The following is a 19,658-nucleotide window of genomic DNA, read 5'->3' on the forward strand; positions in this document are numbered from 1 at the left end:
TCCCCCGTATACAATTTATGGACAGCTTAGATTAGAATACCTATCTAAAAGTCTCCAATAAGAAGTCTAAGAAATGAAGTAATTACCCCCTTATTAAAATTGCCCCCCCCCAAAAGATTGCTACTTAGTTTACAAAAAACATGTCTCAGTGATGGGGGCCCTGTTCAAGGTTGTGCATCACGCTTTTGAGATTGTGGGTATGTTTCGTCTTCTCCAAAGGATTCTGAGCAGGGCAAGGGGTACTAGGGTGATAGACATGTAGGGTTAAGATACAGGGAGTAAAAAGTACAGGAACGAGGAAGGGTAAAAGGTTATATATAAAGGATATATATAAAGAGAGTATAAAAGTAAAATAAAAAATACAAAAACCCATCAGGCATCAACGGCAGAAACAATTGCAAAGATTAGCCAACCCAGAATTTTGCAAACTCATTTCTTACTCTTTTAGATTTCCTCTTGGACTAGTCAGAATAATTGTGAAAGATCGTCTTGTCCTTCCCAAGTCCAAGTCAGATCTACAGGCACCCAGATTTCAGGTCTTCTTTTAAATGGAAGAAGGACAGAATAGTTACACATATCATCATACCTTACACGTGATTTAAAAACAAAAGAATTAGCAGATAAAAAATACAAACTATTTCTATAATCTGTTGAAAATTTGTTAGCTAAAGCAAAAATATACAGGTGTGAAGTACAAGTCAGTAGTAATTGGTCCTTCAGCAGCGTTAGATTGGCAATTGTGGCATTCCTATCCAATTTTACCTGGTATTTCTTATTAACAAAAGCAGGTAACAACATTTTCCACAAATTTTTATGAACATGTGATTGATTATTACCTAAATAATATTGAATCAATGGTCCAGCCATCCTACCATCATGCCAAGCAATACTGCTTTTTGCCTTTTGTGATAGCAGAATGGTTGTATTAGTCCCACTTTCTCTAAGGATACTATGCGGTCCCCAATCAATTATTTTTCCATGCTGTAAGAATTGTTGTTGTGGCCATTGTCCTATACATGATGTTCATTCCAAATGCAGTATATTGAAAATGGATGTATGTCACTGTTGAGCCGCTAGCAGAGAGAAGGACCCAAGTTCTCAGTGTGGCAAGAAAGAGAGTTTATTATTTTGATTTCAATATATATATATACTTTTCAGAGGTCGCCCAGATTGGTCAGCCAGAAACCTCCCCCTAGGCCAGATTGGCCAGGCCTGAACTGTCCAAATCTCGAGACACTGTTTGAAAAACATCCAAACTTTATCATTGTTTATAAAACACAGCGGAATGTTCTCACGAGAAAGACCTGTGCTAGCCACAGATGTAAAACGGCATTTGGGGAAATGAGGTGGGATGGCATCCACAGATTTATTAGAGATAGACAGGATGGCCGGCAATGTAATAGTAGTCAACTTTTTTGCAGTCTCTGAGTGGACATATATTAAATGCAATTGCATAGAAAAATTAGGAAAAGGTGAAGGTAAAAAGGCATTTGTTTGAATCCACATTAAGCATATAGGTGGTAAATCAGTAACATAAGTAGCATTGCTAATATCCGTATCTACAATACCCTGATCTAGGGAAAGAAACCAAATTCCTCCTACCCATTCTGTTCCATTGTTGCTGAGGGGAGGCTCTGGATCCCACCATATGAGAGGTCAGAACAGTGGTGGCTTCAGAATGTGTGCCCAGTAGATTCTTCCTTCCACCGCTTGATGGCAGCACAGCAGTAGAAAAAGGACAAAATTCATTGTTGTCTTTCTTGGCTGGGTTTGATATATCTTGCTGGGAGCCAGTACGGTCCTGTAGGTAGAGACACACCCATAACCTCTCCCCCAAGCTAACAGTGGAACTGGACCTTTCCACTGACCGCTATGTAAATCTTTGTATGTAGCTTCTGGGTGAACTCCTTCTCCCTCAGTGGTCTGGCCTAGGCATCTCTGATGTGCTGTTAGACCGTCTCTAGTGGGAAGATTCAAAAAATTTAAAACATAGGTTGCTCTGTCAAGTTGCTCTTGAGGAAGCATACCTACCAGGTTCCCCCTTTTTTGTTTCTACAGCATGTTTTTTAATGTATAATGTGCCCTTTTCCACTATGGCTTGTCCTGTTGGAGAGTGCAATACCTGTGATGTGTTTGATACCTCAAGTGTGGAAAAATTCTTGTGTTTTATGAGATGTATATGCAGGTCCATTATCTGTTTTTATCTGTTGAGGGACCCCCATTGTGGTAAAAGCACGTAGCCAATGTCGGGTGGCATCTCTCAATTTTTCACCCTTGTGTGCTGTTGCAACTATGAATCCTGAAAAGTTATCAATGGAAACATGGACATATTTAAAAGTTCCAATGCTCAATACGTGTGTTATGTCTGTCTGCCAAATGTCATTGGGTTTCAATCCTTGTGAGTTTGTACCTAATGCTTGTGGCAGAGAAAGAGTTTGCTGACATTGTGAGCAAGTATTCACTATATCTCGTGCTTGTGGTAGAGTTAAATTAAATTGTTTGGCTAGTGCTTGGGCATTTTGGTGATAGAAATTATGAGAAAGTTTTGCCTGCTTTAATTTTTGTGGCACAGTAGCTGTCATAGCAAGGGCATCTGCTTTCACCTTACCTTCTACTATAGGTCCTGGCAGAGTGGTGTGGGACCTAAGGTGCAGAATGTAATACTCATGAGACCTGTGAAGTAAAAGGTTGTACACAGTGGTTAATAACACAAAAAGATTTTTGTTAGAGACTTCCTTCAGGAAGGAATGCTCAATTTCTTGATGATTCTGGTAACGTAAAAAGAATCACAAACAATGTTAATAGGTTGCTCTGAGAAAAGATGAAATGTCTCTACCATAGCTGCTAGCTCAATTAACTGAGTAGATCCAGGTTGAAAGGTTATCGAATGTTCCCATTGTCCCATGTTGTTTTTCCACAGGGTCACAGCTTTGTGTGTTTTTCCCAATCCATCAGTGATAATAGTTTTTGCATCAGGGATAGGCGTCTTTGCAGTCACTGCAGTTGGAAGGGGAGTCCTTTGAAGGATTGTAACAGTGTATGATGAGGCCTCAAATGAATTAATTCTCCATTGTAATCAGCCAATGCAATTTGAAATGACAGTGAGTCCCTGAATAGGTTTTCTTGTGGGAACTGACAGCTAGCCTGTCTCAGTTCACAAACACCGGCTGTGTTACAAACAACTCATACCCTTGAGAATCTTAGTGTGGACAGAAGCAAGAAGAAAAAACAACAGAGCAGAACAAGAGGGAATTTGCACCTGTGAGAGGGAGGCTGTTTTCTGCTAAAGATGTGTGCTAGGAATAACTGACAAATAGTGTATTAAAATAACAAGTAAGGAGCCAATGGCCATGTGGCACAAATGTTAGAAAATAGTTGTGGTGGTTTTGATTGGCCCAAAACATCAGCAAGGTATTTTTAACATCTAAGAGAAATTTAAACCCCTCAGAAGTTGTTGTAGTAGGCCTGAGGAAGTATCTGAGGGGTGGGGAGTGGCACAAAGATGGCTCCTGTGTGTCCTGAGTGAAAGTTCTGGAAGTTTTTCATCAAGTCCAGCAGAGCCAATCTCTGATGGCTCTGAGAGTGATGGACATGCTGCCGGCCAAGTGTAGGCCAATTAGAGGTGCTAGTTATGCCTCTGTGAAAACATATTTAAGAAGAAATCAAAACAAGGTAGGCACGCACTTCTTTGTAGTTAGAGGAGGAGGAGGTGGAGGTAAAAATATGTGAAGGGAGAACAACATGGAGACACCAAGGTCAGTGAAGAAGGTGGGGGAGGAGGTGCTCCGGGTGCCGGAACTGAAAACCCTCTGCTAGCCGTGGTGAAGACCATGGAAGAGCAGGAGGTCCCCCTGCAGCCCATGGAGTCCACAAGGATGAAGAAATTCACCCACAGCCCATGCCAGAGGAGCAGGTGGATGCCTGGAAGAAGTTGTGATCCAGTTGGAGTCTCATCGAAAGAGTTAAAGCTACAAAGGCCTTGAACGGGAGAGAAAGGCCTTGCTCCTGGGATGGAACCAGCCTGGCCTCAGCTTGGGAGAGTCTGCACAGCACCTTATGGACCAAGAGACTCATGTTGTAGCAGAATTCGGGCAGGATGTTGCTCATGAGATTGGACGCATGCCAAAGAAGTTCCCAGAGGACTGTCTCTGGTGGGAGGGACCCCATGGCTAAGTAGAGAACCCCTCTCCCTGATGGACTGACCAAAAAACAAACCCCTCACCCTGCCCCCTGCCCGTGTTGTTGATTTGGAAAGAGGGAAGGGGGGTGAGCGCAGAGACTGTTTCTTAAGAGGGTGGGGGTGAAAGCAGAGAAACTGTCTGGAGAGAGACAGAGATAAGTAGAGATAAAGAGTATTTGTAGTAGAAGAATTGTGGTGATGAATAGATTTATGGACCTGCTCTGTGGACTGAGAAAATACTCCACACCCTGCCCCCCTACCCAAGCTGTTGGTTGGAAGGAGGACAGGGGGTGAATAAAAAATGGGTTTGTAAGAGGGAGGGGGATGAGTGAACAAAATAGTGAATGAAAAGTTTATTTTTGCCTCTCATTTATCCTCCAACTCTGTTAGGTAATTAAATCACTTTGCAACTTTAAGTTTAAAGCCTGTCTGACTTTTCTTCCATGCATCCTCCTACCAGTGTCCTATCTCACTTAACTCATGAGATTGGTGTGTGTTTTTACAGTTTTTTTCCCTTTCCCCTCTCCTGCACATCTGCAGCAGGAGAGAGCCGGAGTGTTAGCGTTTAGTCAGGGTCAAACCCCGACAATAGTATAAAAGAGACTTTGTAGCAATAAACTTTGCTTCTACCTTCCTTTCTACTTGGCCTGGAGCTGTGTCTTTGTGTGTCATGTCTGTCTCAAACAGCAACATTTTCTAATTCTGTCGCAATAATAGGAAGATGTATGACTGCTGGATCGTGTCCTGGCAGAGTCTGGCATCAAAGTTGTCTCATTGACAGCAGTCAAATAAGCATCTCAAGTTGAGTGGTTATAGTTTTTGTGAAGGTGTGTGGTAGAAAAATCCATTCTAATAGCCAGAGAGGATATTCATCACATTGACCGATAAGGCCATAAGGTTGAAAATACTGCAGAATTAAGAACAGCTACAAAGGCAAATTCAGGTTCTCATGCATGGCAAAGGATTTATTAATTTTCCCACTCACATGTGCCAAAGCATTTCGGGAAGTCTTTGTAAACTGCCTAGGGGATGAAAGATCTGCCTCCACTTTTAACAATTGAAATAAAGGGGATAATTCTTCTGTGGTGATTCCTAAGAAAGGGCGAATCAAATTAATAGTGCCCAATCATTTTTGCAAATCATTCAACATATGTCAGTTTTCAAAGTTACTGGCTGTGGGGTGATTGTTATTTCTAGCAATTTAAAGCCCATGTATTTCCAAGGAGATTCTGTTTGGGGTTTTTCTGTGGCTATGCATAAGCCTCTGCTGGCAAGCATTATTTTTAAAGCAGCAAGACAGTCCTTCAACAGTAAATGTCATGGGTTTTAGACAGGATATTGCCAGGAGGACACACAGAAAAAGAAAAAAGGGCAACCAGGCTCCAAGCTTAAAGTTGCAAAAAAGTGTTTTAATTACCTAACAGAGTTGGAGGATAAATGCAGGCAAAAATAAACTTTTCATACAGTTTTTGTTCACTCCCCCCTCCCTCTTACGAACCTATAGTATTCACCCCCTTTCCTCCTTTACAATCAACAAGCCAGGTGGGGGGCAGGGTGTGGGGTCTCTTCTCAGTCCACAGAGTAGATTCTCAAATTTACTCATCACCACAATTCTTCTACTACAAATACTCTTTATCTCTACTTGTTTCTCTTCAGACAGTTTTTTTTCTGCTCTCAGCCCCGCCCTCTGAAGAAGCAGTCTCTGCACTCATCCCCCCTTCCCTCTTTCCAAACTAGCAACACAGACAGGGGGCAGGGTGAGAGGAGTTCTCTGGTCAGTCCAAACAAGGAGAAGGGGTCTCTACTTAGCCACGGGGTCTTTTCCCACGAGAGACAGTCCTCTAGGAACTTCTTTGGCGTGGGTCCCATCTCATGAGCAACATCCCGCCCAAATTCTGCTGCTTTGTGAGTCTTTTTGTCCATAAGGTGCTGTGCAGACTCTCCCGAGACAAGGCCAGGCTGCTTCCATCCCAAGAGCAAGGCCTTTCTCTCCCAGTCAAGGACTTTTGCAGTTTTAACTCTTAGATGAGACTCCCACTGGTTCACAGTCTTTTCCAGGCATCCACCTGCTCCTCTGGAGTGAGCTGTGGGTGGATTTCTGCATCCTTATGGACTCCATGGGCTGCAGGAGAAACTTCTTGCTCCCCCATAGCTTTCACCACAGCTAGCAGAAAGTTTTCAGCTCCGGTGCCGGGAGCACTGGAGCACCCCTTCCCCCCCCTTCTTCACTGACCTTGGCAATCTCCATGCTGTTCTCCCTCACATATTTTCACCTCCACCTCCTCCTCCTCTAACTACAAAGAAGTGAAAGAAGTGCGTACCTGCTTTGTTTTGATTTCTTCTTAAATATGTTTTCACAGAGGCGTAACCAGCACCTCCAATTGGCCCAAACTTGGCCGGCAGCATGTCCATCACCTTCAGAGCCATCAGAGATTGGCTCTGCTGGACTTGATGAAAAACTTCCAGAACTTACACTCAGGACACACAGGAGCCATCTTTGTGCCTTACCCCACCCCTCAGACACCTCCCCAGGCCTACCACAACAGCTTCTGAGGGGTCCAAATTTCTCCTAGATGTTAAAAATACTTTACTGATGTTTTGGGCCAATTAAAACCACCACAGTAAAGAACTGTCAGAAGCAATTAAAATATCATCCATGTAGTGATACAGCAAAACAAATGGATATTTTTGCCATACTGGTTGTATTGCTGAGTGAACAACAAATTGACAGAGATTAGAACTGTTTTTCATACCTTTAGGCAGCACAACCCACTGGTATCGTTCCATGGGAACCTCATGATTGACAGATGGTAAAGAAAAGGCAAACTTACATGTATCATCTGGATATAAAGGAATTGTGGAAAAGTAGTCTTTTAAATCAATTATTGCTAATTCCCAATGTTCTGGAATTATGGTAGGGTTGGGTATTCCTAGTTGTAATGGTCCCATAAATGACATTACTGCATTAACTGGCCTGAGATCCTGTAAAAGCCTCCACTTCCCCGATTTCTTAGGGTTAACAAAAATAGGTGTGTTCTATGGGCTGGTGTAAGGGAATATGTGACCCAATTGCAATTGCTCTTGTATGAGAATTTGGGTTTGGTGAAGCCGCTGATTAACCCAAACAGGCTTTTCTGTAAGCCAAGTCAGTTCAAGGAGTAGTGTTTAATTGGTGGCCTCTATTAAAAATGTGTTGAAATGATCAAACCCAATTGAGTCATTAGGCCTTGTCCCCACAAAGTGCCCGGGATCGGGAGAACATATGGCCACAAGGTGGCAGTCTTGCTCTTTGGAAAGATGATCTGCAGCTCTTACAGACTGCCACAGTACTTGTCCGCCGACTTCTGCGACAATTGCCGTAGAGGGTACCAGAGGCCACTCAGGAGGCCACTCTTTTTGTGCTATGATAGATGCATCAGTTCTGGTATCGACCAACCCAGGAAAAGACTTAGAGCCTATTTGACAAGTGAGTAATGGCCGTTGTACCCCTATGATTTCTGACCAAAATATTTGCGAGGAACCTGTGCTTCCAAATCCTCCTGCATTTCATTGTTGTTGTAAGATCAGAGCTGAGCAGGGAATTGCTGGCAGCGGTATTAATTGAGCCAATTGGCTTCCTTGTGCCACTGTACAGGGAGGATTGGGCATCCAAGCCATGATTTTGATTTCCCCTTTATAATCTGCATCAATGATTCCTGGTAATATAAACAGTCCAGTTCGGGTGGTCGAAGAGCTACTTAAAGCATAAGTTTGAAATGGTAGTGGACTGAAAACAGCAGTGGGTAACAGATGAACAGAGGTATCATTTAAGGCTGTGGTAGTGCTGATGGCCAGGTCCAAGCAGGCACTCCCGGGGTTGCCCCTTGCAAGATTTGTGTTTGTATTGGTGTCTGATTGAGTGGGGTCCCATTTGATTGGGGGGCATCGGACAGCACACCTCCTTTTGAATTTCCCTACTTCAGAAGGGGGTTGCCGTCCTCATCAAACTTGGACCGGTACTGATTGCTCCAATGAAACCCTTTTCAGCAGCAAGGACAAGGTGTATTGGGCTTTTTATTGCCTTTTTATCCTTTCGGACATTGTTTTCTAATGTGCCCCTCTTCCCCACATTCAAGGCACTTAACAGCTGCTCTGGCCACTTGCAGATGTTGGGCTATGGCAGTAGCAATATGTTCTGCTTTGAATTGCTCTGAGTTGATTTTAGCACGTGCCTTGATATAATTAGAAATTTCAACATCAGTGATTACATATCACATCCAGGGCTTTTTTACAGTCATTGTTAGTATTTTCATAAGCAAGAGATTTTAGGACAGCATCAACTGCCTCCTGTATCTCAATTTGCTGCTTAACAGCTAATTGCAATTAGTCAATAAAGGCAATATATAGTTCTTGAGGATCCTGCCAAATAGCAGCAAAACTGGGATCTAATTTTTTTGCATCAGGTACTTTTCATAGCACATGCAAGGCATTAACAGTAACTTGTTCCCAGGCCTGAGGGAGCAGTTTTAATTGGGCATGAGCCATAGCATACATGCTGGTACCTGTGATTTGGAGCTTAGGTATATTGATTGGGGGTTGCTGATTGCCATTATTCACTGCCTGAGTTTGAGCTGTATCTACAAATTCTGTCCATCAAACAGAGTATTGTCCCCCTGTCAAAACTGTTTTAAAAGAGATTTCCAATCCAAGGGTAACATCATATGTGCTTCGGCTGTGGCATCCAGTAAATTCATAGTAAAGGAGGAGTGTAAACCATTTTCCTTCACTGATTTCCTCAGTTCCTTTACCATTTCATGGCAATTGTTTGTGCTGTGGGTTTTAATTACTATATACAACAGACATTGCTTAAAAAAGTTCAATATCACCTTCTTCTAAAGCCCATCTTTGGCCTTTTTGTAAAAATCTTTCTGGCTCAGGCCCTATTGGTGGCATGGTATCCTCATAATAGTCACTAGAGGAATAAGATGGGGCATAAGGCGGAGGTCAAGTTGCTGCAGCAGTTTGTAATATTTCTTCCACACTAGGAGCAGCTGCTGCCATAGCACGCACTCGAGCTAGAGGAGGATGCAAATCTGATTCTTGTTCAGGATCAATTGGACTAGGATCAAAAGTATCCTCTCTCTCTGGATCATTCTCCTCAGGTGAAGTCTCATTAACAAAAAAACAGTAAGAATGCGATCTGCTTCCTTAAATTCTGGCAGAGCAGGATATACCACACGCTAAGTAATTATATCATCAGGGTGAATATCATGATGAGTAACCTGACACATTTGTAGGCATTCACCAACCTTTTGCCAATGAGCAAGGTCATAGGAGCCATCAGGTGGATACCAGGGACAAAATTGTTTGACCCATATAAGTAGCTGTATAAGTCTTTGGGGTTGGATTTTATATCCTTGTTCCCGGGTAATAGTCAACAGTCTTTATGCAGTTTTTGGGATTTTGTTACACTTTGCCCCATGATAAGAAATGCTTCCCGACTGCTCACAAAGGCTAACCTGTTCTATAGCCAGCGATGAAAGGAGTTCCTTGGTCATCAGCTGAACACACTCATGGTTGGTTTGGTACGAATATGCCACCCGACTGGATCACCTCAGTAGTAATGAAGTCCCTGTTCGGGTGCCATTTGTGGCGTATTGAACGTGAGAGCCGGATGCTGTTATGCGAATGTATCTGTCTTTATTACAAAGTCAAACAGTATATATACATTTTTAGCATGAGAAATTATTTGTTAGTTGTTTGCTTAGTCTTTTTCAATTCTTCAATAAATCTGTCAGCTTTGACAGCTTGTTATTCTTCTCTCAAGGGAGAGCAAGAAGCTGCTATCTGCTTCAGATTCTGTGTCAATCAGCATACTTCTGTTTCTGCTTTGCTTTGGCACGCAATCACAATGGCAGCTTCCTCTGTAACTCCACAATCTTTTTTCTTTTCTCTCTTTTGCTGCATGAGTTTTGCCTTGCTGGCCTCATGGTCTTTGCTTCAGGCAGAGCTCTTTCTGTCTGGCTGCTTGATTTGGCTCTTGGTTTCTTGCTATAGAGCCGAGGCAGTGCAAACAGAGGCTTTTCCTTTCTGGCTTCTCTTTTGGGTTTTTTTCTTGTCTCGGAGAGACTGCAGTTACTAGTCTCGGGCTGCCTTGGGGCGAATTCCACAGGTGCCTGCCTGTTGCCACCATGCTGAGTGGGGCAGCCCTTGTCCCAGTCAAAGCTGCCCCAACTCATCAGCAGTGCCCAGCCAAGGACAAGAGACTACAAGTAGCCCCAGCCAAGATGCCTTGCCTTGACTGCTCCTGCCATCTCCTGCAGAGAGAAAGGTGAAGTCCCTCCATGAGTTCTAACCCCTTGACCCAAATAATACCAGTTGGAGCTCCAGCCATTGGGGAGATAAACAGAGGGGGGTGGGGAAGACTTGACACCATTTTTCCCTTTGTCCTTTGAACCAGGCCATCTTGGGAGGGGTGGTATCCCATGAGATTTAGCAATTTTGTATCCTGCAGTTAATTACTGGGGTTTTTTGCCTGTTGCTGTTCTGCTTGTTTGTAAACCGTTATTTTTTCACTTATATCTACTTGCATTCATTCCTTATCTGTGGAAAGGGATTGGTTGGACCTATACAGGGAGGCAACTCATTCCAGAGTGTTCTTTAAATTGTCTCACCCTCCTATTGAAATGTGGGACTGGGCTTTTATAGTGAAAAGTGGTTGACTGTCTGTCAGACATTTCCAGGCCAGCTGTGTTAGCTGAGTTATCACTTGTTTGTTCCTTTATCAGGTACTTTACCGGGTCTGCTATATCTCTGGACCAAACTCTTGTGCTCAAAGCCCCACTTCAGCAAAAGCCATGTATAAAAGTCTGAGTTCTTAAGTTGTCTCAGTAACTTAAGCAGCCTGTCTGGCTAATATAGGGCCTTGCTACATTATATTAGTCTCAAATTATTCTTTGTTCAAAGACATTTACCATTTAGGACTTTGGTTCCCCAAGGACATTACAGAAAAATAAAACCAGGTCCAGACCACTGAGCTGATCCAATGAGGGGTAAACTCTGCATACCACCCAAATGGGACACAATTTGTCCCCAGCATTTCAACATTTAGTGCTTCAAAGGGAAGAGTGGAAAGAAATTTTTAGAAGGAAGCATTTGTCTTTACAGAAAATTCTTGATGCCTTAAATGCTGATAAAAATTTGAGACACAGACACGCAGTATAGGAAAAGGGTATTACCTTGGTTTAATAGGATTCCAGGTGCACCACGACGACTCGAGCCCCGACAATATCCCCCGTATACAATTTATGGACCTCCTAGATTAGCATACTTATCTAAAAGTCTCCAATGAGAAGTCTAGCAATTGAAGTTATTGCCTCCTTATTAAAATTGCCCCCCTCCCAAAAAAGATTACTACTTAGTTTACAAAAAACGTGTCTCAGTGGTGGGGCTCTGTTCAAGGTTGGTGCGTCATGCTTTTGAGATTGTGGGGATGTTTTGTCTTCCCCAAAGAATTTTGAGCAAGGCAAGGGTACAAGGGTTATGGGATTGAGGTACAGGGAGTAAAAAGTACAGGAATGGGGAAGGGTAAAAGGATATATAAAAAGAGTGTAAAAGTATAATGGAAAAGGACAAAAAACCCATCAGGCATCATTCTCAGTTAAGCCTGGTGACAGAGCTGAGAGAAGAGAAAGGTTAAGTAGTATCAGGGACTCCAAGGAGAAGATAGACCAGAGAAACTGTGCTCTAGCCTCCCTGAGACCAGAAAGAAACTCAGATCAAGAAGTTCCTGTAACCTCCCCCTGCCAGGCAGAGAACAGTAGATCAGAAGGAAAGGGTGGATAGAGGCAGGTCCTTGCTCAGGGGAACAGGTAAAAGCCCTCCTTGCCCACCTCACCCTCCCAGGTGCCTCTGTACAATAGGTATGAGGTTCTGGATGTTGAAGGACAACCAATGGATGATGAGGACAAAGGTCCCTCTCCACCAGAGGTGTTGCCAAGGCCAGAAAGGCCTACATCTTGTTTCAAGACCAGTTCCACAAGGAATAAAAGAAGTGATTCCCATCTAAGTGGAATAGAGTCCAATATGCAAGAAGGACCCTCCCCCTCAGGGAAGTCTGCTGCCTTCCTGGGGCCCAGGTTAAGCATGTCTCCGAGAGACTTCTTATCCTGGTTTGGCCTTCGCACTACTACCCGTTGCTGGTCCTTCATGTGGTTGGCAATGAAGTGACAATGTGTAGTCCAAGAGCAATGAAAATAGACTTCAAGGCCCTTGGACAGTCAGTGAGGGGATCAGGGGTGAAAGTTATTGTGGAGATACAGCTGGAAAGCAGAAGTGAGAGCACTGCCAAACTCATGTCAGAAGTGGATGCAGCAACACTGCTAGGTCACAAACCGTGGCAGGCAGCACAGCCTACCACAAAATAGATAGCATAAGAGAACAGCATGTTTGGTATGTAGCTGTGCTGGTTAGTGCTAGCTTTTAGTTTTGCAATATTATTAAGAAACATAGATATGGTTGTTATAGTGATTACTGCTTATATAAGGATCTATTTTTAGTCACTGCTGAAAAAGTATAAATACTCAGCTCTGTATCAATAAAATCAGCTTGTTTCACCCAAGCAATCTGCCCTGTCTCTTCCATTGCCGACCGTCACTCGAAAGGTTATTTTTTCCTTTTTGCTTCCAGGTACAGGCGGTGACATTGAAAGAAACAGATGGGTCTAATAATACATGGCTCCATGGATGGTGTTACAGCTCAAAATTTTTGTTTCTTTGATAATGGGATGGCCTACATGGCACCAGGCTTGCTGAATTCAGATGGGATACACCTCTCTCAAAGGTGAAAAAGGGTTTTTGGTCAAGGGCTAGCGGGGCTTATTGATAGGGTTTTAAACTAGATATGATAGGGGAAGGGGATATCATCAGGTTTAACAGTGATAAGGTGTGGGATGACGTGCCATCCCACTCATACCAGTTAGATGCCAGAGCCAGAAAGAGATGTCCAGAGCCTGGAGAGGTATCCCAGGTCAGCAGGAGACCATCTGAAGGGCAGCACAAAGGAATTCCAGCCACTCCAGACAGAAAGTCAGCTTCATTGGGGGCCCAACTTAACTGCTTTTATGCAAATATGTGGCTAGCACAGGTTTTTCCCATGAGAAATTTTCTTGTGTTTTATAAATAAAGATAAAGTTTGGATGTTGTTGGAACAATGTCCCAGAACTTGGGCAGTGCAGGCCTGGCCAATCAGGCCTGGGGGAAGGCTTCTGACTGACCAATCTGGGTGACTTTTGAGAACTCTATATATGTGATGAAATCAAAACAATAAAGGTCATTCCTTCTTGCCACTGAGAACTGGTGCATTCATTACTCTGCTAGCTGCTCAACAGCGACACAAATACACATAGCATGGGGGATAAACAGGGGGAACTAGAGACGTGCACTTATTGGCATCACAGAAACATGGTGAAATGACTCCTATAACTGGAGTGTTGGAATGGAAGGATACAGACTCTTTAGGAAGGACAGGTAGAGGAGATGAGGAGGCTGGGTTGCCCTCTATGTCAATGACCAGCTGGAGTGCATGGAGCTCTGCCTGGAGATGGATGAGGAGCTGACTGAGAGTTTATGGCTCAGGATTAAAGCGAGGGCAGGAACAAGTTACATCATAGTGGGGGGTCTGCTACAGGAAGACCAAATGGATGAGGCCCTCTACAGACAGATAGGAGGCGCCTCATGTTCACAAACCCTGATCCTCATGGGAAGCTTCAACCATCCCAACATCTGCTGGAGGGACAACACAGCAGGGCACAGGCAATCCAGGAGGTTACTGGAATGAGTTTGTGAAAACTTCCTTTTCCATGTGATAGAGGAGCCAATGAGGAGAGGTACTATGCTGGACCTTTTTCTCAGCAACAAGAAGGGGCTGGTGGGGAATGTGAAGCTCAAGGACAGCCTGGGCTGTAGTGACCATGAAATGGTGGAGTTCAACATCCTTAGGGCAGTGAGGAGGGCGCACAACAAACTCACTGCCTTGGACATGAGGAGAGCAGACTTTGGTCTCTTCAAGGATCTCCTTGGTAGAGCACTGTGGGATAGAGTCCCGGAGGGAAGAGGGGCCCAAGAGAGATGGATTATATTCCAGGATTTGTTGAAGGATAACTTACAAAGCAAAGCCACGAAAGCCTGTGTATTGGTTTGAAAACAAACCAGTGGGAGATCACAAGTTAAGACTGAAAGTAAAAATAAGTGAAATAATACAAGGAAAAGCACTGACAAAGTCAGATACAAACTGACACCCTGTTAGGGTGGTGGTAGCAGTCCAACTAAAGTAGTTCAGTTCAAGCGGTGATCCTGTGAAGATCTGGTCTCCAGCTGAAGGTCCAGTGGTAGCTCTTGTCCTCCGGGAACCCAGTAGACAGGGCTAGCTCAGGCAGTTCCAAGGCCAGGTTATCTCCAGGTGGGAACACCTGGCTCCTCCCTCTTGGGCAGAGCATCCCACAATGGGATAAGTCCATGAGTCACACGGTGGGTCCCTGATGGCCCATTGTCTGTCATCCGGGGTGGGTCATTAGCAGATGATAACAGCTAACGGCCCACAGCTGGTGGTAATAGAATACTTAAATACATCTATATTGCAACCTAGGACAGCCTGAGAAACAGCATAAATGGAGTTTTATGCACAAGCTAGTTTGTGTGACTAGCTCTGAGGTGCCTTTCCCAGGAGATAACAGAGTGTAAAGAACCAGGGAATGTGGGCATCATGGAGGAATGTAAACAAGCTAAGGTAGTTGCCTGGACAGAACCTTGGCTAATGCTTAGAGAGCATGATGAAAGTTTATAACCAATTAGCAGAGTAGATTAAGGCGTGAACTTAAGCTATTGTCCAATTATATGTACCAGTGTATCACGTAAACAGTGCTCTTTGTATATAAAAATGCTTGCTTCCTAAAAATAAAGTGACATGACATGGATACTTCTATGAAGATGTGTGTTATAGTCGGGATGACCCCCAACAAGGATTGTCTCCTCCAGACTCAGGAACAATGCATCCCTACAAAGAGGAAATTGGGGAAGAAAGCCAGGAGGCCTGCATGGATAAACAAGGAGCTCCTGGACAAACTCAAACACAAAAAAGTAGCTTGCAGAGGGTGGAAGCAGGGAAAGGTAGCCTGGGAAGAATACAGAGAGATTGTCTGAGATGACAGGGATGTGGTTAGGAAAGCTAAAACACTGGCAGAAGTAAATCTGGCCAAGGATATCAAGGGTAACAAAAAGAGCTTCTTTACGTTCATCAGTGATAAAAGAAAGAACAGGGAAAATGTGGGTCCTCTCAGGAAGGATATGGGAGACCTGGTTACCCAGAACATGGAGAAGGCTGAGGTATTCAATGTTTTTTTTTCCCTCACTCTTCACCAGCAATTTGTCCAAACACACCACACAAATTGCAGAAGGTGAAAGCAGGGATTGGGGGAATGAAGAACTGGCCACTGCAGGAGAAGACCAGCTTAAAGACCATTTAAGGAAACTGAAGGTGCACAAGTCCATCGGACCTGATGAGATACATCCACTGGTCCTGAGGGAACTGGCTGAAGAAGTGGCTAAGCCACTATCCATTATATTTAAGAAGTCATGGTAGTCCAGTGAAGTTCCTACTGAGTGGAAAAGGGGAAATATGACCCCCGTTTTTAAAAAGAGAAAAGGAAGACTGAGGAAGTACAGGCCAGTCTGCTGAGAAACGGAGGCTTGACAATCCAATATGAATTTACCACAAGCTTCAGTTTATTCATTTACAGTTTACAGTTTTATAGTGTAGTTAACTAGATCATGCATATTCTGTAATCGTACAATATTATTGGTTATATACTTCTACGCCCTAAGTTTGGCTACTTGCCTTAACATGTATCTATGTTTACCTATAATGCCTGATTTCAGCATTCTTGCTACCAATTAACGCATTTTCGACGGCTCCTACAACCTCCATGTTGTAGAAAGTCATGGTGACCTTAGATCGCTGATTGGACGAAGGTATCTAATTAATAGTTGGCTGAATATGGCTATCGTTAAGAAGCGGCTTGTTAAGAAGCAATCTATCTACATCTGCGTGTCCCTTCTCTAGAAGCTAGCTTTCCACACCAGTCAGACTCACCTCATGGAACAGATCCTCCTGGAAACTATGCTAAGCCACCTAGGAAATAATGAGATGATTGGTGACAGCCAACATGGCTTCACTAAGGGCAAATCATGCCTGACAAATTTGGTGGCCTTCTACGATGGGGTTACAGCAGTGGTGGAAGAGAAAAAGACAACTGACATAATCTACCTGGACTTGTGCAAAGCATTTGACACTGTCCTGTGGCTAGCACAGGTCTTTCCCATGTGAACATTCTCCTGTGTTTTATAAACAAAGATAAAGTTTGGATGTTGTTGTTACAGTGTCTCGAGATTTGGACAGTTCAGGCCTGGCCAATCAGGCCTAGGGGGAGGTTTCTGACTGACCAATCTGGGTGACCCCTGAAAAGTCTATATATATGTTGGATTCAAAATAATAAAGCGCTTTTTCTATGCCACGCTGAGAATCCGTGTTTTCCTTCTCTGCTAGCGGCTCAACAGCGACACTGTCCCACATGACATCCTTGATATATCAGGTGGCTTTGGTTCACTCACAACCCAGAATTCACATACCCCGCCCTTCCTTGTGTGTGCTACTCACCTTTTCATCTGCACTCTTTCACTGGAAATGGAAAAGTGTTTAAATTTAGGAATTGTCTTCTATGCTAAAGTGATGGGATAGCACTATACCACCCCTTGCTTGCAAGCTCATTGTAGTCACCAAGTCTGGGCAGGGAAAGGAATAATGAGATACCTCATCTTCCTGAGCTAATTTGACACCTCATCTACCATGAGAATCATTAGGAAGTGCCAGAGCTCCTAACTGTGCTGGGTGGAACCAACACCTCACAGCCTTGTAGGGCTCAGGGTGGGATCAGGAGGGGTTCCACAGGTCACTTGTGGCTATGATGCCAACTATATATGCATGTGCCACATCTGAATGAGCTAGAGGAATGTGGCTAGCACAGGTCTTTCTCGTGAGAACATTCCGCTGTGTTTTATAAACAAAGATAAAGTCTGGATGTTTTTCAAACAGTGTCTCAGGACTTGGACAGTTCAGGCCTGGCCAATTAGGCCTAGGGGGAGGTTTCTGGCTGACCAATCTGGGCGACCTCTGAAAAGTATATATATATATGGAAATCAAAATAATAAACGCTCTTTCTTGCTACACTGAGAACTGGGGTCCTTTTCTCTGCTAGCGGCTCAACAGCGACAGAGGAACACATGACAGATTTGCCTAAAGAGTAGGAAATAGATTTCCACATGTAAATAGTGAGACAGACATGGTTTTTCATAGGAAGGAGAGACTAACAGAACTGCAGCTCCATCCTTTCCTGGAGAGCTCCTCCTTTGCCTGAGTAATTCCATCTACAGAGGACTCCTAACTTGGGTCCCTTGTAAGAGGTGTGGAAAAAAAAATCAGGCTGTGGCTGCCTTTTTCTTCTGCTGATAAAGCAAGTTGTTCAAGTCATTCATACTTGTGCTCCATGAAATAATCAGTTGTGGGCAAGCTGAGATTGCCAAATTTCACTTTTCTTAAAAAAAATAAAAAAGTATAAACAGCATTGTGAAGCTCATGTAGAGCTAGCCAGCTTAACCAGGGGCCAAATCCCACTCAGGAAAGAAAGCAGTTAAAAACAAAATACATTATCAATCCACCTCAACTAGCCCGTACCACAAACTTCTTTTTCTCTGCTTGTCTGACACTCAGATATTTAGATAGGCTGTCATTATCAGTCACTCACTGCCCCAGCTTTGCCCAATTTTTTTCAAACCCTACACCACTAATATTTGATGTGTCTGGTGAGAGAATTAAAGTAGATGAAAATCAAGAATACCACTCCCCTAGGTAATGATATATTCTGATTCCCTCCAGCTATCTTCCTGACAACCCTGTCATCCTCATCCTGGTCCTACTGTCCTCTCCCACAAACAGGAAAATAATTAAAACTCCTCTACATAAGGCATTTATTCAACATTCAGCTTAGACTTTGTTAAAAATAATGCTTATGACAAATGAGGTATATTCTGTGTCATAGCACTGTTAGTTGGCCTGCAATTTCCAGCAGGAAAAGCAGACAAAAATACCTGGCGTGCAAAGGCCACGAAGAAAAGGAGAAAAAAAACACTGAAGTATTATATACTTTTGAAATATAACCTTGAATAAGGCCTCATCAATTCAAGCAACAAATGCTAGACCTTGACATTATTATGCAGGTACTATCCTGAATGCATTCAACAGAGAGAAAACCACTGAAATATATGTCTTGATCCATCAGGTATGCAAGAGACCTTAGAATGAGATGGAATATACAGTTCTTTTGGAAATCCAACAGTACTGCAAGTCAGGAGAGCTGCATCTAGGAGGTCATCACGAGTGTGTCAAAATTACTTTTTCCAAACCATATTGAAAAGCAAATAGGAGATCTTTAGTGAAGTGAACCACAGTCACTTCAAGCTACGTAATTAAAGAACTTTAGGAAGAAAGTTCATAGAAAAAGCAGTTTAAATATCATCAGGCTGTCAATATGCACATGCTTGGGTGATCCTGGTAGCACTGCTTGTCTGGTGTAATTAGCCACATGTTTAGATGTAGCATTTGGCACTAGGAAGCTTCCTTCCTATGTTAAAAATGCAGGCTAGGGAATCAAAAGCTATGTCAAAAAACCTTACAAAACTAATTTTTTATCCAAAGGCAAACACACACAGTCATTCTGACAAAATTATACTCTCTCAAAAAGCAAAGCTCCCATGACTTGTGATAGCATCACAGCCTTGGAAGGTGTACAGAGCCTTACTTGCAGAGTTACTGGAGTTTTTTTCTTAATTGCATTAAATAGTTGATGGATCACATGCTATCGTAAGAAGAAAAACAGGTTTGATAAAACAAAGCAAATATGCCAGTGAATAGAATGTATACTCATAATTATTTTTAAGAGACAAATTAGACAAACATGAGATTTAGGGCCAGAATAAGGCTGACCGTGTGTGGCAGGATGTCCTCCCCCTCTCCCTCTACCACATAGCTGGTGCATAGATAACTCAGGCTGGGCCAAATGCCCAGCAAGGTGTTATCTCTTGGTGCCCAAAAGTCTGGGGTCTCCAACCAAGAATACACTTTTTGGTATGGAGAGCAGATGTGGAAAGAGATGAAAAGAAATAAGTATGTGACCGAAATACACACTTTTACACTATAAAAGACACATGAATCATCACAGAGGCAGAAATCTCCTACACGCACTCTGGAAATGTGCAAAGGCTTCTCCCCAGAGTCTGGACGCAGGCTCTGCTGGTTACTTTCTCGAGAATTGAGTGAAAGGATCCCGAGGTATACTCCACCACAAAATTGGCGTTGGTAAGATACATTGGTTCCTAAGTTATATTATTTC

The 19,658-nt window shown here is 43.3% G+C and overlaps 3 long non-coding RNA genes across 3 annotated transcripts in view; 1 reads left to right on the forward strand and 2 right to left on the reverse strand.

Annotated features, from left to right (window-relative positions):
• The window catches only part of LOC146425589 (uncharacterized), a 289,101-nt gene extending 284,678 nt beyond the window's left edge, over positions 1-4,423 (forward strand). The window contains exon 3 of the long non-coding RNA XR_014846528.1: positions 4,336-4,423. This is a non-coding gene — a long non-coding RNA (uncharacterized LOC146425589). The remainder of the gene's footprint in view (positions 1-4,335) is intronic.
• The window catches only part of LOC146425591 (uncharacterized), a 290,543-nt gene that overhangs the window by 222,245 nt on the left and 48,640 nt on the right, over positions 1-19,658 (reverse strand). The gene's annotated exons all lie outside the window — the stretch shown is intronic.
• Positions 5,569-19,658, reverse strand: part of LOC146425594 (uncharacterized) — a 31,349-nt gene continuing 17,259 nt past the window's right edge. Inside the window, exon 2 of the long non-coding RNA XR_014846544.1 lies at positions 5,569-5,897. This is a non-coding gene — a long non-coding RNA (uncharacterized LOC146425594). The remainder of the gene's footprint in view (positions 5,898-19,658) is intronic.

Source organism: Lichenostomus cassidix, chromosome W (assembly GCF_008360975.1).
Source record: "Lichenostomus cassidix isolate B80296 chromosome W, HeHo_3.0, whole genome shotgun sequence".
In the NCBI taxonomy this organism is placed as follows: domain Eukaryota; kingdom Metazoa; phylum Chordata; class Aves; order Passeriformes; family Meliphagidae; genus Lichenostomus; species Lichenostomus cassidix.